We start from the raw sequence: 15,985 nt of genomic DNA on the forward strand, positions 1-15,985 counted from the left end.
TTTTTAAATATTGCTTATTAATTATAAAGCCCTGAATGGTTTAGCACCTCAGTATTTTAATGAGCTCCTGTTACATTATAATCCTCCGCTTCCGCTATGTTCTCAAAACTCAGGCAATTTGATAATACCTAGAATATCAAAATCAACTGCGGGCAGCAGATCCTTTTCCTATTTGGCGCCTAAACTCTGGAATAACCTACCTAACATTGTTCGGGAGGCAGACACACTCTTGCAGTTTAAATCTAGATTAAAGACCCATCTCTTTAACCTGGCATACACATAACATACTAATATGCTTTTAATATCCAAATCCGTTAAAGGATTTTTAGGCTGCATTAATTAGGTAAACCGGAACCGGAAACACTTCACATAACACCCGATGTACTTGCTACATCATTAGAAGAATGGCATCTACGCTAATATTTGTCTGTTTCTCTCTTGTTCCGAGGTCACCGTGGCCACCAGATCCAGTCTGTGTCCAGATCAGAGGGTCACTGCAGTCACCCGGATCCAGTACGTATCCAGACCAGATGGTGGATCAGCATCTAGAAAGGACCTCTACATCCCTGAAAGACAGCGGAGATCAGGACAACTAGAGCCCTAGATACAGATCCCCTGTAAAGACCTTGTCTCAGAGGAGCACCAGGTCAAGACCACAGGAAACAGATGATTCTTCTGCACAATCTGACTTTGCTGCAGCCTGGAATTGAACTGCTGGTTTCGTCTGGTCAGAGGAGGACTGGCCCCCCAACTGAGCCTGGTTTCTCCCAAGGTTTTTTTTCTCCATTCTGTCACCGATGGAGTTTCGGTTCCTTGCCGCTGTCACCTCTGGCTTGCTTAGTTGGGGTCACTTCATCTACCACGATATCATTGACTTGATTGCAAATAAATGCACAGACACTATTTAACTGAACAGAGATGACATCACTGAATTCAATGATGAACTCCCTTTAACTATCATTTTGCATTATTGAGACACTGTTTTCCAAATGAATGTTGTTCAGTGCTTTGACGCAATGTATTTTGTTTAAAGCACTATATAAATAAAGGTGATTGAAGTGCAGATGAGCTGAAGGCCACTGTCAAAGAAACCTGGGCTTCCATACCACTTCAGCAGTGCCACAAACTGAACACCTCCATGCCACACCCAATTGAGACAGTAATTAAAGTAAAAAGGAGCCCCTACCAAGTATTGAGTACATTTACAGTAAATGAACATATTTTTTCATACTTTTTTTATTGGTTTTATGAAGTATTCTAATTTGTTGAGTTGTGCATTGGTGGATTTTTTGTTAAATGTGTGCCAAAATCATCACAATTAAAAGAACCAAAGACTTAATCTACTTCAGTCTGTGTGCATTGGATTTATTTAACAATTTGAGTAGAATTACTGATTACTGGGGTCAGATTAGAGGCATGTTGAAAATATGGTCATACAGTATAATGCATTAATATGTGCTTTATAAGTACTAATAAACAGCCGATAAGCTAGTAATATGCTGCATGATATTAAGCCACTAGTTAATAGTAAAAGTTGGTCCCTAAACTGAAGTGCTACCATTTCAATTAATGTCAAAATCAATGTATTATATATAATAATCATAGTAAAGCCATTCTAAATTTTTGTTTTATGTATTTTTTTTTCTAAATGTTTACCTACTGAATAATTTAAACTGTTTAGTTGTAAAATTGATAGTAAGGCATTGACTGCAGTTCTATCCACAGACACTGCAGATTTCCTCCGATGTCTTTGTTTAGGTTTTGGGTAGGGTTCAGTGTTCAATGTTATTTTCACATGTGATAAATTATTTTAGTCTTTTGACATTTCACAAGCCATTGTACATTTCACTTAAAATACGTTATTTAACATTAAGAAAATTTTATGTAATTTTTAAATGAAAAAAGTCATCACAGGCACATTTTTTCTTTCCAATAAGCCAAGCTTGACAGACAGGTATTGCATTATTTAACTAATAAAAATGTAAACTGTTCAGCTTGTTAGTTTTCAGTGAGGTCAAAGACTGTTGTAGCTTGGCAAGCTAACATTACTTTTAAATCACTGATTCATATATACATTTAAGAACTGAAAACTATGAAGTCAACAAAATTAAATAAGAATGGAAGGAAACAAAGAGATGTTTGTGTGGGTTTCACCTTTAGCCCTGAGGTCTTATCTAAAAAAGCTTTTTAAGGCTGAGGTAAAGCTGCTTTTTTCAGTGTTGCATAATTATTAATGGCCCAGCTGATTAAAATGATAGAACAATGGTAGACATGGAACTTGCAGGCAGGCCAGTCAAAGGTGCTGATACATAACTGTAGGAAAGGCTGATGACGCAAGAAAGGGAGAGAAGAGAGATAAGCCACTGATTGAATAAATGAGCAGCTGAAAAGACAGTTAGACTGATGCCATTTTGCCTCTGTCCTATCTGACAACGGCAAGGAAAAACTTTCCGCCCTTGAAAACATGAGCGCTAAATGCCTTAGGCTTTTTTCACTATAGACCAATTCTGATTTGGTTTTCAAATCAGATATATTGCACTACATCTCCACTGTTCCAGAGATGAAATCTGATCTGTTCTTTTAGATAGTCTAATGGTGAATATCTAGTGTATCCACATTGGTTGCCATAACAACTTTGGGCATTTCCACAACAGAGAGATCTCTGGGGAGGCATTTGACGACTGGGTTTTGCAAGCTCTGGTTTGATGGTGAGGAAGTAGTTGGCTCAGTTTGAATGAAGTGGGAATTCCTAAAGCATAACTGGAACAGTTTCTTTGGAAGTCCCCACTGGTGAGATGGATGTCTACATCACAGTGCATTAGAGCAAATATGGATTACATTAAAAGCATCACTTTTACAAATATTTGCATTTTTATAAACATCCTTGTCATGCACCATCTATACTGAAAATAATCTGTTTGCAGAGTTCTCTAACACTCAAGTGTGTATGGATTTAGTATGTCAAGAGACTACCCTCAACTATAGCAGTCAATGTGCAAAAATGTTTATAAGGAATGTGTATTATAATAAAAATTAAATGTTGTTTACATAATGTGTACTGTGTATTTTATTAAATGTATATAGAAATACACACACATGCATGTACTATATATTTCAGACAAAAAAGAGCTATGTTTATATATTAAACTGGGTGTCTATTTACACTAAGTGCAAATAGCCCTTTTGTTGGTAGAGGCTATAGAGCATCACAGTCCCGCCCACAGCCCGAGAGAGCTTTGGTGCCGGAAGTAAATTTCCCATTCATTTCTCCCATTGACTTTCGGAAAAATGTTTCCGAAAAAGAGTTTTAGAAAATGTGTGAGGATAACCAGCTACGGCTAAACACATAAGCATATAACATATAATTTTGAGTGAAAAAATTAAGAGAAAATCCCAAAATAGTCAAAGGTACAAGACTGTGTACATATTTTCATTTCCGAGCGAAGGAACTACTCATCCCATAAACCACCGCGCCTCACTGAAGTCGACTGAAGCCACAACTGCGAACTAGCCTTTTGAGCGACTTCAAATATGACGACGGCCGCTCAAACTTTTTCCTCCAGTGAATTTTATTTTATATAGTGAATGTGCAATAATAGCAGTTCTTTCAGTATTAATCGTGTAACTATATAGTGTTTTATATAGGTATTATGCAACATGGTGCAGTGCTTTTTACCTGACTGCAATCACCGCTCAGTCATCAACACGTCGTTGCCATTACACAAATGTTCAGTAAATGCACAAAAAGGTATGCCTAGGCTTAATATTTTTTTGACAGTGGCATTATAAAATGCTTGATATGACTCTACCATATGAAGGCTACAGTAGCCTAGCTAAAGTGGAAGATAATGCTAGCTAACGTAACCTCCCTGCAAACTCACCAAAACTTTGTAGGTTTTGTCCCTCATGCTGACCCTTACAAAACCCACAAGCTGACCCTCGGACACTCTACACTCAACTACATGACCTGATCTGAAGTGTTTTTTTTAGCCCTTTGAACACTTTTGTTTTCCTCCATGAAAAAAGCCATGATGGCAGCCAAGGAGATCATGATTGCACTGATAAGTCTACCTTGCAAAAAAACGCAACAGGTTTTCATTTTATTTTTTTATTAATGATCTTCAGTCTTCACGGACCTTCGAGGGGCTTAACCAGACGGTTACACGAGTTCCACCAATCAGATGCATCACTGTGGGATTGTGGGATTGTTCAGGATTGTGGGTAATGAAGTACTTATCCAAGACATCGTGAATAAAAGTCATTTATCTCAAAACAAGGTTAGTGCCCCATGAACCTTTGGCGTTTATATGAGCTGGTATTAAGTCTACCATGTATAGTTACGTTTTTATGGCTTATACCCCAACTGTCCATGCAGAAATTGTATTGAATTTTTACTTCCGGCACCGGCTGTGGGCGGGACTTTGATGCTCTATTTACACCAACTCTGTCTACCAACATGTGATTGGGCAAAACAACAATGCAAAAGACAACTGTTAAACGTCAGTTCCCAACCCTCTACATTCCGAGTAAATCACTCGCATATACGACCAAATGTTCAATCTGGGCAAAAAAAAAATTATGTCTAATATTAATTAGTTAACGCGCTACATGAAAACGATATTCTTTGATGTATTTTCCTGTCAAAATAACAGCGTTCCTTTGGAATTCCTTTGGAACTCCCAGGGTTTTTTTCGGTAATGGGTGTAACTAATACGCTAATGGCAATCTCATTGGCTGGCGCTCATCTATTATCGTCCCAGTTTTGATTTCAGCAAATCAGTTCGAGCGAACACACACCTGATTAATATTCTTGAATCCAGCAACACATTAATCCTTAGTAATCCTTGGTGCATTTTATAATTCTTATTAGTAGAATTCGTAGCATTATCTTAACAGTACTTTTGTTAGGATTTTTTTCCCAAGGTTTTTTTTTTTTTTTACAGAAACACTGAAAGACCAGAAAAGCACCACCACCAGTCTAGTTAAAATGTTTAGTTAAAATGACTAATATGCGTTCAAACATGGCTAGCAGTCTGGCGAGTAAACTAAAACATTTACCAGCCAATAGTGATTCAATTGCCAAAGTGTCCGTAGAGGGTTGGTTCCAGTGGTGTAGATGCAAAGTGTGTGCTTTATGACACAATCAACCAGAGATCAAATCTGCCTTTTGACAAACTTTTTTTCCCTCCCTTTTCAAATCTCATATCACATTAGAAAGGCATTTATTTTCAATAAAAGTTTTTGTCTGTGACTCATATAATGGAGGTCTATGGTCACCACCTCAAAGAGCATGCACAGAGGAGTCCAAATTAAACAATTCCCCATCATAAGTACACATTGATGACCTAAGACACGAAACGAGCGGTTTGTTTAAGAAAACAAACAGTATTTATATTGTTTTTACCTCTTGTACAAAACCACGTCCAACTGATCTGAGGGCACGAGTGCTTCCTGATGTGACGTGTGTGCACGTGCTCTGGCTTAGTCTGTGCAAGCGCGGAAAGCCCCGTAAGTGATCTCTCGCGCATTTACATTACTCATTGTTTACACTTACTGTCTATGGTTTACACAGAGATTTGTTACCTTCCACTGTGAAGATCTAAACATATTTAGACGTACAGGAAATTGCAATGGAAGACGATTTCAATATATCAACAGACAACGTTAAATTTTTTCACAACCATATTTATTTGAGCCAGAATACACATATCAAGTACTCAGGAGCGATGGAGGAATCATCCACTACAGGCAGCACGTCTTCAAGCCTCAGAGAGACATATCTCTTCAAAATTGGTGGTGTTTTAGTAGCAAGTGTTGTTAAATGGCAACAGAAGTGGAGAGCATACAGTCTGTTGTCATGAATGGAACAACTACAAGATGACGACGAGGACATTGACAGTATCGCATCACACACCTGCCTGACTGAAGATCCTGAGTTTTCTCCGCTGTTGAGTTGCAGCATTTTGCACGTTGTGTTTTGTTTGCCATGTATAAACTGAAGATACTCGCAGTCACACAACACAAGTGTAGTTGTTTTTTCTCAAAACGTTTCCATTTTACAATGCCAAAGAGGTCTAAAGTGTGGCTACACTTTATAAAAGTGGATGCCGAGTCAGCAAAGTGCAACATATGCGATAAGAGTATTGCAACCAAAGCCGGCACATTTGTTTGGATGAGTGTTTTGCCCTCCCTCCCTGTTTAGTTTGGTCTACTCCATTGCGTATCATGAAACATGCCCCCTTTCATGTCGTCTAAAAAACAGAGCGAGAGACAGATTTATCAGGTATACGTTCAATTAAAACACAACCAACTGCGTTTACGAGAATACTTGCAGAGACAATTATTTTTATATAATTGTGTGTGTGTGTGTGTGTTCATTCAGAAGCTACGACACGCGAAAGATGAATTAATTCTCTGTACGCGCATTGTCTGAAATGCTGCTCGCAGCGTGTGCTTTGAATGAGTGAGCACAAGCTCTGAACGCGCGCGAATTGTTTACAACGCTTGAATCAGCAATATGTAGAAACAAGTGCAAACGATACGATTTGTTTCACCCCTTCAAGCGAGTGAACAACGCGAAACAAGTTAGGAATTTTACATCACTATTCACGATAGCCCATCGGACTGGAAAACACAATAGCCCCAGGACGTGGGGCTAATGATTTTGCGAGCCCTGCCCCTCAGATCTATCCAGTCTGTGAAACACTGGTTTCCACACTGGTTTCGTTAAACAAAATAACTGATTATTTTAAAAGATTGACTCAAAAGAATCATCGGTTCACTAATCGGATCATGAACTTACCGAGCCAAAGATGATCTATTATTGAACATCTCGAATGAATAAAGACTTCAAATTCATCTCTAAAACACATAAAGCTATCGTTTGAATTTATAAACTTCTATTTCATGCATGATTCGTATGGATCTGCTAACTGAATGCAAAGTGTGAGTTCTAGAGGAATGTTTGTGTCTTGATGAGCATGTATCGCTCACTAGGAGTCGCTAAATTAACAGCTGCTGTTCTTTTTTTTCTTTTTTTTTTTTAACGGAGGATCAGTTGCCCTATTGGTTAAAATCCCCAAACTGTTTACTTAAATATTAAATTAATAAATGACATCAGAACAGGGGCGTTTGCGTTGTGATGTGGTGGGCTGCTGTGGGCTAGAAAGTCCAGGGCAACTTTTTGGTCCCAGTCCGCCCTTAAATGGCACACCCCAATCCAAAAAGCACAAACAGTTGTATTAATAATGTTATCCTGATTGGGAAGTGTTACCAGAATTTGTTTTAATTTAGGTGAAAAATAAAAGTTTTGTGTTTAATGTATTTGTGTTGATGTTGAAATGGGTTTCAAAACATATGGTATCGAAAAAAGTATCGTTAGGAACCGGTATCGAAACTGAGGTATCGAAATTGGCACCGGATCGAAAGATTTTGAACAATACCCAGCCCTAATGGTGGCATATTGTGTGGTAAACAGTAAACAATGAGTGACATGCATGCGCGTGAGGTCACTTCCGGCACTTTGCGTGCTTCCGCAGACCAGAGCCCGTGCACACGTCACACAACAGGAAGCACACGCGCCCTCAGATCAGTTGGACATGGTTGTGTACAAGAGGTAAAAAACTATATAAATAATGTTCATTTTCTTACACAAACCGCTCGTTTTGTGTCTTAGGTCATCAATGTGTACTTACGTTGGGGAATTTTTTTTATTTGGACTTCGAGGTGGTGACCATACACATCCATTATATGAGTCACAGACAAGAATGGTTTGACCTAAAAATATAAAAATGGGAACTACTGCGGAAACGAAGACACCTACATCTTATTTGTCCTTGAGGTAAGCTAAAACGTACCAAAATTTTATTTGAAAGTGAACTATCACTTTAAAGCTACATGCACTTAGTGTAGAAATAGCATATCGCTAAAATCCTAAATATCATCTATCGCTAAGAAAAATTCTATTTTTACTTATATATATATAATACTTATACTTTACTTATAATAATATAGCATATAATAATACAATATATATTGTTTTTCTGGATTTAATGACTTCATTTTGATGAATCGATATCAGAAGATAAGATTAATAAATCTGCCCCTCTCAAACTTTACGATTATCAAATGAAAAAACACTACACATATTTATCCAGAGAAACACAGAATTTTCCTAAAATCACATTAGAGGAAAGAGCTCATACCCAAAAACTAGCAAGATGTTTACCGTCTATAGTTATGTATTGCTTACACACATTACTTACAACTTCTCAAGCTAGTCGCATACCAGATGAAAAACATTTTGCAGACCAGATGTGTCCTTCAGTATTTGCATACTCAAATTCAACTTCATGGAAACAGCATACACAACACAAACAAAAATGTTAGAAAGTACATTATAGTATGAAGTTTACATTACAAAATGTATCACACAGCCAAGGTTGAAATCAGTGTACATTAACATTATGCTACGCAGCTTCTGGGGTCATAGCTGGATGCTTATAGAAAACAGCATGTTCAAAGATCTGATGCATCATGGTTTACACAAAATTTAAATCATTCACTTAACTAATTTATTCAAAAACACAAATTTATTCAGGAACGAAAAACCATAGGTTTGCTCAGGGATTTGTATGGAGCCATTTTCATACATTTTCACTATTTTCAACATTTACTACCACCCCCTTTTGCTAGTATTGTGTCCATAATGCAAAGAATATCACAGTACAAAAACATTTCCCAGTGTAAAACCATTTTGTATTCAGCCCAGTCTGGTTATGAAGACACACAGACTACTCCTACACAAAAATGCATGCAAGCAAACCAGACTTACCTGTTTTTAGGTGAACTAATGCACGATATAGACAAAGAAGAATTTAGCCTGAGGAAATTACAATGCTTTCACTTTTCACAAGTGAATCTTCAGAGAACCTTTCACAGACCTTGTTTTTTTTTTTTTTTTTTTTTTTAAACAGAGCTAAATTAAACTAGGCATGAAAGAAAAGCCGCCAAATTGTGTTTCCTAATACGATTCTGAAATTAAATCCATTCCTTTATGGAACAGAAAACAATCTCTGCCACATGAATACGACTACTGTATTAGAAATGCAGAAATCCAGAGGAATTTGAGGAATTATTGATTTACAGTCATTGGAACACAAGGCGGGCCACAGAATATGCCAGACATGAGTTTAGGGAGGTTAAGATAAGGACATATAAATCAAACATTTTTTACATTCAATTACAGTTTGTAAAAAGACGGAACTGTGTACAGAATCATGAGAAATATCACACCGACTTGATGGAAATAAATGGATTTTGTATCTTAATAGGAGATGCACCGATTGGCCATGGATCAGAATCAGACGCTTTTCCTCATGAACGGCCCGGATCGGTGACCGGAAAATCAGTCTCACTACTTTCCAATTTAGAGCCAATCGGTTTTGTTACCAGTGACAAAGGCAATGACATCAGTCCCGTATTCTCACTCCCGGTTACATAGTGCTTGTATTGCACATTATTTTAGTCATTCCAGCAGGTTACACACTTACACCAAAAGCGCGCGCACCACCACTGATCTATATTAGCGGAGTGCACAAGCTGGCCGGCACTCAGTCGCAAACAGCTTGTGAGCCACAAATACCAAAATGAGTGTCTAACTGCGCTAAAATATTCAAATACATACAAAATTGTCAAAATGGCCATCTTGCCAAGTATCCAGTTAAACACAGTCAGTTTGGAACGTTAAATAGTTGAGAAATGTCCATAGTTTCGAGTAGCAAGACCTTCAGACTGATGGCTGTAGGTCTGGAATCTATGGCAGCTTTCATTGGCTAAGGCCCACCCATGAGGCCGTTGCCAACATGTCAAACAACCAATAACAGTTAGTTTCATTCAGCATCACGTTTCGGGGCGTGGAAATGTCGCCACAATAACAGGTGTGTAAAACTCTCAGATGTATTTTAAAGATTCTATGCCATGAACTTTTAATTTTTTACATCCTTTTGACTATCCAACGTTTAATTGATCCTGATAAGCGTTCATCGTCACAAACTCGATGGCTTTCTTCTTTCATGAGGGGGTTTGGCACCGCAGGATTTTTGTTTCCAGGTGGAATGTTAAAGAATGCAACACTCACGTGTGATGACGGGAGCTAGTGTAACGTCATCACTACCGTGATATCGGGAGCATGTGAAGTCTGCTACTAATGTTTTTGTATTTCTGGTGTCAGTTGTATTTTGTATGTCAAGTTTGCAGTTTATTAGGTTTAAGATACAACTATGTTTTATCTGGTTCATTATCCTTTAATATTCATTTATAATACAGTTAAAGATAGCATGCGGTTTGTGTTTATTGCAGATAGGAGCATATATCATGTTATGTCTAGTTCCCCTATGATATTTGAATTGTTTTTTTTGTTTTTTTTACATTAACCACACATAGACACGGTGTAGTTATGTGTTATTTATTATTTCAAGTCTGTATTTATCTCCACATTGCAAACAGTTACCTGGCATGCTGCATACTCACCATATCTTGGTCATGTGACTACTCAATGGAAGAAGCAGGACTACAGCTTTTCTTTTTCTTGTGTTGGGTTAAACCATTTGTACTTATCTCTTGGTGATGTAGACATGAAGAGATGACTTATGGTGTTGTTTACATTTTGCTTATGTTGAAGAATTGCATTTATGTTTTAATTGGAAGTTTAATAGTCTAACTGGCTAATTGATAAATTGTGTCTATGCTTCAAAGATTTCTGGTATTGATGCCCCTGTAGTTGGTATCGTCTTGTGTGTAATGAGCCTGTCTTAGGCTATATAAGCCAGTCTAAACTGCAGTCTAAACTGAACCTTGGAAGAAAAGGTGGGGCCATACTGCTTAAAGTGTATATGTCTATGTTTTGCTGCCTGTAGCAATTTGTTTTTTCTTTTGTTCTTTATACATCAAAGTGGGCATTGAGTTAAGTGTCTATTTTTACTTTTTTTAATTTCTTTTTTCTTTGTTTAGTTTCCTAACTTTGTTTTTTTTTTTTTACACTTACTGTGAATATGTACACCTCTACGTCTCCACTGGCATTTATATGTTGATACGACCCACCTGGTCTTTATTTTCTACGCACCTATCACTTACAGGTGTGCGATAGAGTTTGTTCACTAATTTATTCTGGTTTAAGAAAATTTTATCTCAGTTTTTATTATTCATTTAAAATGAGACAAATCTGCTATTATTTTAATCTCCGATCTTATTTATTATTTGTAAGACTGCGTTACAATGTGCTTTAATATTACATTAGCGATGTCATCTACACCATTTACTTTCATTTTAATGAGAAACAATGGAAAACAGGTTAATAAAGCATGATAGTCAATGTTTAATGTTTAGAAATTATTATTTCAAGACATGTAAAGAATTTTTTGCTCATTTATGTGGGCCGACCCAAGCATGGTTAAAATGTGTTCATTGGCTAGCTCTAAAATCAGATTATTTTTAATTAATAAAAAAGCCCCATTATTTTATGTGAAGAAGAAAAAAATAATAATAATAATATATAAATATAATTATATATATTATTTTATTAACAAAATATTTTAGTTTGTCTTGCATATTTTTTTGTTTCATTCAATCAAATAAGATTTAAGCTGTCATATGGTCAAGTTACAATGTAACTTGCACCACATTCACTACCGATATATCGGTGAAAGGCTCATATCAGCTGATAATATCGGCAAAACTATATATTGTTCTGGCCCTAATAAATAGTATAGACTGCAGTCCACACAGTTGGAAAACTATTTTAAAAATGTATATTTTAATAATTTAATTCTACAGTATAGTACACTACACTACATGTGTGTTGCATTCATATCCGTATCATGTTCAAGGAGGATGTGTTACAACATCCTTCAAGTGTTGGGCATATTGTGTGTGCTCTGGTGCACATTTTGGCTATTTTATTTGGTCATCAGGGTATTCCATTCATACAGAAAATCTGCACACTGTACACACACTGCGAAAACATTACTAGTAGTAGGGGAGCATACTATTCCACACATACCACAGATATGCTACTATTGGAATTTGATAGCAACAACAAATGCTGTAATTACTATGTGGGCAACCTTGAGGAGAGATTTGGGAATGGCTAAGCTACTTTGAAAGACATGAAAACATTGTTGTGACAAGTAATGACACAAGAAGGTTGATGAAAGACTAGACAGCCTAAGTCCCAAAGGTTTTTACGGAGATATCTTACAAGAAGTTGTTTTGTTGGGTGTGTTCTCAAGAAGCTATTTTTGTGAGTGATTACAGTATGCAATGCTCCCCTAAGCACAAGTGACAAATGGCAAGTTCAAATCTGTAATTTGTGTTTTGACATTTGAGTCTATCTGCATGTTGCAGGATGCCACTAAACCGCCAAAACGAGAGTTTCCTCCATGTTGCATTTTTAGCCAAGAATTTATGGGGCCCTATTTTACCGATTTAAGCACATGGTCTAAAGTGCATGGCGCAGGTACACTCAGGACATGTCCGAATCCACTTTTGCTAGTTTAAGGACGTGAAAACGGTCGGTGTGCCCAGGCGCATGATCTAAATGTGTTGTCCCTATTCTTTCAATGAATAATGGGTGTTTTTTGGGCGTAACGTGCAATAAACCAATCAGAGTCTCCTCTTTAAAAGCCATTTGTGGTCGTGCCATGGCAGGTTACATTTATTCATTTAGCTTACGCTTTTATCCAAAGTGACTTACATTTGCTAAATATGTCAGAGGTCGCAAGCCTCTGGAGCAACTAGGGGTTTAAGTGTCTTGATCAGGGACACATTGGTGTCTCACAGTGAATTTGAACTCTGGTCTCTCACACCAAAGATTTTTTTTTTTTTATGTTTGTTTGCTGCTGTCCGTCCCAGTATGTGTAATGAGCAAAGTGTATGCACATTGTACACCTGCCTTTAGGCAAATATTACTAGCACACTTTAAATAACAAAGAAAAATATTGCGCCAGACTACAGAACTTTTCAGTTCCTCAAAATAGCAATGCGCCTAAACACATCTTTTTTAGATCAGCATGCCCATGTGTGCACATATGGGCACAAATGCATTTGCTTTGCGCCTGGTGTATTATAGGGAGCGATGAGGTTTAAATCTTTAATTGGTCCAAAGCAGTCTCACTAAATACATTCACAGGTCACCTCATTTAAACTTGACTATTTTATGTACAGTATATTCTGCATACATATTCACCATACTTCTAGAAGACATATCATACAAAGAGATCCTTGCATCCCCTTTTCCAGTGCAAGTAGATCTACAAAAGGTTGCAGTCAGCCTTGATGGTAAATTGACATGAAATGCACTTTGTTACAAAGACTCATCTCGCCGATTGCAGTTTTGCCCAGGCTTTTAAATGGATTCACCAATCCACATGGCACACAGCTGACCTGAAATAACCCTACAGCTGCAGAGAAATTCTCATCTACAGAGAGTCAAGAGGAACACTAATAGTCTCCATATTTCAACATCCCCTTTCCTTCTGCTTGCCTGTTAAAAAACTTCATTATAAATCTTTATATCGCTTATTCAGTTACACACAGAAAAGTGATAAGCTGTTCACTGCATCGTTTGTCCCTTACTGAATGATTGCATTTATAGAAGTAGATTTGGCTATTTCTTACGTTCAGATACATGTCATGGACTACTAGAATAAAACGTTCTGTATGCTTCATGCAAAACACATTTTTTTATGCATATTGTGCTCTATGCAATGACAAGTATTTCAATCAGTAGTACGTAAACTGTAGTCACAAACTATATATGCTGCATTTTTAATTCAGCAAACACTTTCCGTTTAATGGGCACAATAAAATTTTAAATATAGTACATACAGTTTACAGTTACATGCATACAGTTTATATTTCACAGATACAGTTTTACTCCATGCAGCCTGTTGTTGTTGCATACTGCATATTTGGCAAAATGCAGAAGGTCATCTGGGTATTCCATGTATAAAAGTACACATATTGCATTCTACAGAAATAATAAGCACAGTATATTAGTATTACATTGCAAACAAAGTAAATCATTACAGATATAACATAATTGGCCTACTCCTGTATGCACAAATGTAAAAAATTGTTTTAGTAATCACACCATGCAGCCAGATTAAAAGGCAAAATTTGTATTTTGGGCAGTTTTGGGCTAATATAATCACGTACTGGTAAATTATGATGATATTTCTTCAAGAATATGTTGAAAGGATGCAGTTTCTGTAAGTGGGTCAAACCGTTGGGCTCTGCCCCTAAGCCAGTCAAATAACACTGGCCAGCTCTTAACGCATTTAAGAGCAAAAAGCGGTCGGATGTCATAAAAGTTTCTTGTAACATCTGACTAAAGTTTGCAAAGGGATACACGCATGCACGAATGCATGATCGTATGCTTGCAACCATAACTTTAGCAGCAACAGCAACGACAACAACAGTGCAGAGCACTACATGAAGGATATTGTTTTAATGACATTCCAGAAAACATTCATATGAATGTCAACAAGGATTGTTTTTGCTTCGGGGTAAAGCAGGCTAAGGTGATGTTTTCAAATGCCTTCACGACTCTTAATGGTTTTGCCGAAAGACTCTAAAAGTACAGAAACCCACATCCGCTTGAAAACACACGTGAAACATTAAATAATCGCTATGACGTTTCATGGCAGCTTTATATCTATCGGCGCGATACCGAGTTGCACTTGGCTCTCGATGTTTAACACGGATACATTTTACAGCAAAGCACTGCCGTTTTACTTCACACAGACGTCAAACACAGGAAATAATGACTCACCTCGAAGCTGCAACACAGTCTGTTTGTATGTCCTTTATTAGATTTGCCTGTAATGTCAGCGTTTGCCCCTGTGATCGGACAGACGTGGCCTGAAATGACCCAGCAGATCAACGCCAACATGGACCCGAGACTCGCGGAGAAACGTGCAGCTCTCTCATCTGATCGCTGTGGGGAATCAGAGAGCATTTGACGTCTGGCCAAAGATGATTTAACCCTTTACAGTGGCCCAGAAACTATAATGCACTCTTCAGATGAATAAATACCATTGCTTTAGATATATAATACGGGAATCTCACGAAAACGAAACATTTCTAGTCATATTTCACACAAAATAAAGAGATGAGCATAGATAAAAAAAAAAAAAAAAATATATATATATATATATATATATATATATATATATATATATATATATATATTTATTTATTTATTTATTTTTTTTTTTGTGCACTGTGACTTTTATTTTTTTGCCACAGTGCCCTCAGTTCTCAATCTTCTAATGTGAAAAAGATATATATATATATATTGTATGATTTAATAAAGCAATAAGCCCCAAAAAGCTGTGGTTTACAGTGAATGTATAACAGCTAAGGGGCGTTGTTAGTCAGGACGCCAACCCAAAAAGCAAGCAATTTCGGCCCAGAACGTGAAATCCGTGTGGGCCAAATGTGGGCCAGATCTGGGCCGAAACTGCTTGCTGTCTGGGAAGCAGAGTAATTTACAACAGCTTCGAACTTGCCTCAACCAATCAGAATCAAGGACCGGAACTATCCGTTTTATAATGGATACTTTTTACATCATGTTAGTGTATGATGCTAATTTATGCTGATTTAAATAACAAGTTGTTATTTACTATAACAAAAAAGAGATGATTATAATGAAATTTGCTTAATGTCATATCTGGACGAGGGTGTGAAACAGGGTGGTGTGGTCAAGTTGTTACTGATATGAAGGTTCAAAGCCCATAAAAGCTGACTGATGATGAGCTATAGTACTGATCCATGAACTATCAACAAGATAAAGATCATGAAGCACTAAACCTGAACTGAATTTAAGTGTTCTCACTATAGGTTACTTTGCTGTCTTGATAATGTACAGTACATTCAGCTGGTCCTTATTTCTGAATAAAATCCTTTAGTATGATACATGACCTGG

The 15,985-nt window shown here is 37.1% G+C and overlaps 1 protein-coding gene across 6 annotated transcripts in view; it reads right to left on the reverse strand.

The window, feature by feature from the left end:
* The window catches only part of LOC113119095 (thyroid hormone receptor beta), a 117,158-nt gene extending 102,151 nt beyond the window's left edge, over window positions 1-15,007 (reverse strand). For 4 of the 6 annotated variants that reach the window (XM_026288285.1, XM_026288288.1, XM_026288286.1 and 1 more), the window contains exon 1: window positions 14,831-15,007. The gene's annotated coding sequence lies outside the window, so the exon portion shown is untranslated. The remainder of the gene's footprint in view (window positions 1-14,830) is intronic. The other 2 variants (XM_026288292.1, XM_026288291.1) reach the window with 1 other exon arrangement.
* Between the last annotated feature and the right edge of the window lie 978 nt (window positions 15,008-15,985).

Source organism: Carassius auratus, chromosome 19, assembly GCF_003368295.1.
Source record: "Carassius auratus strain Wakin chromosome 19, ASM336829v1, whole genome shotgun sequence".
NCBI lineage: Eukaryota > Metazoa > Chordata > Actinopteri > Cypriniformes > Cyprinidae > Carassius > Carassius auratus.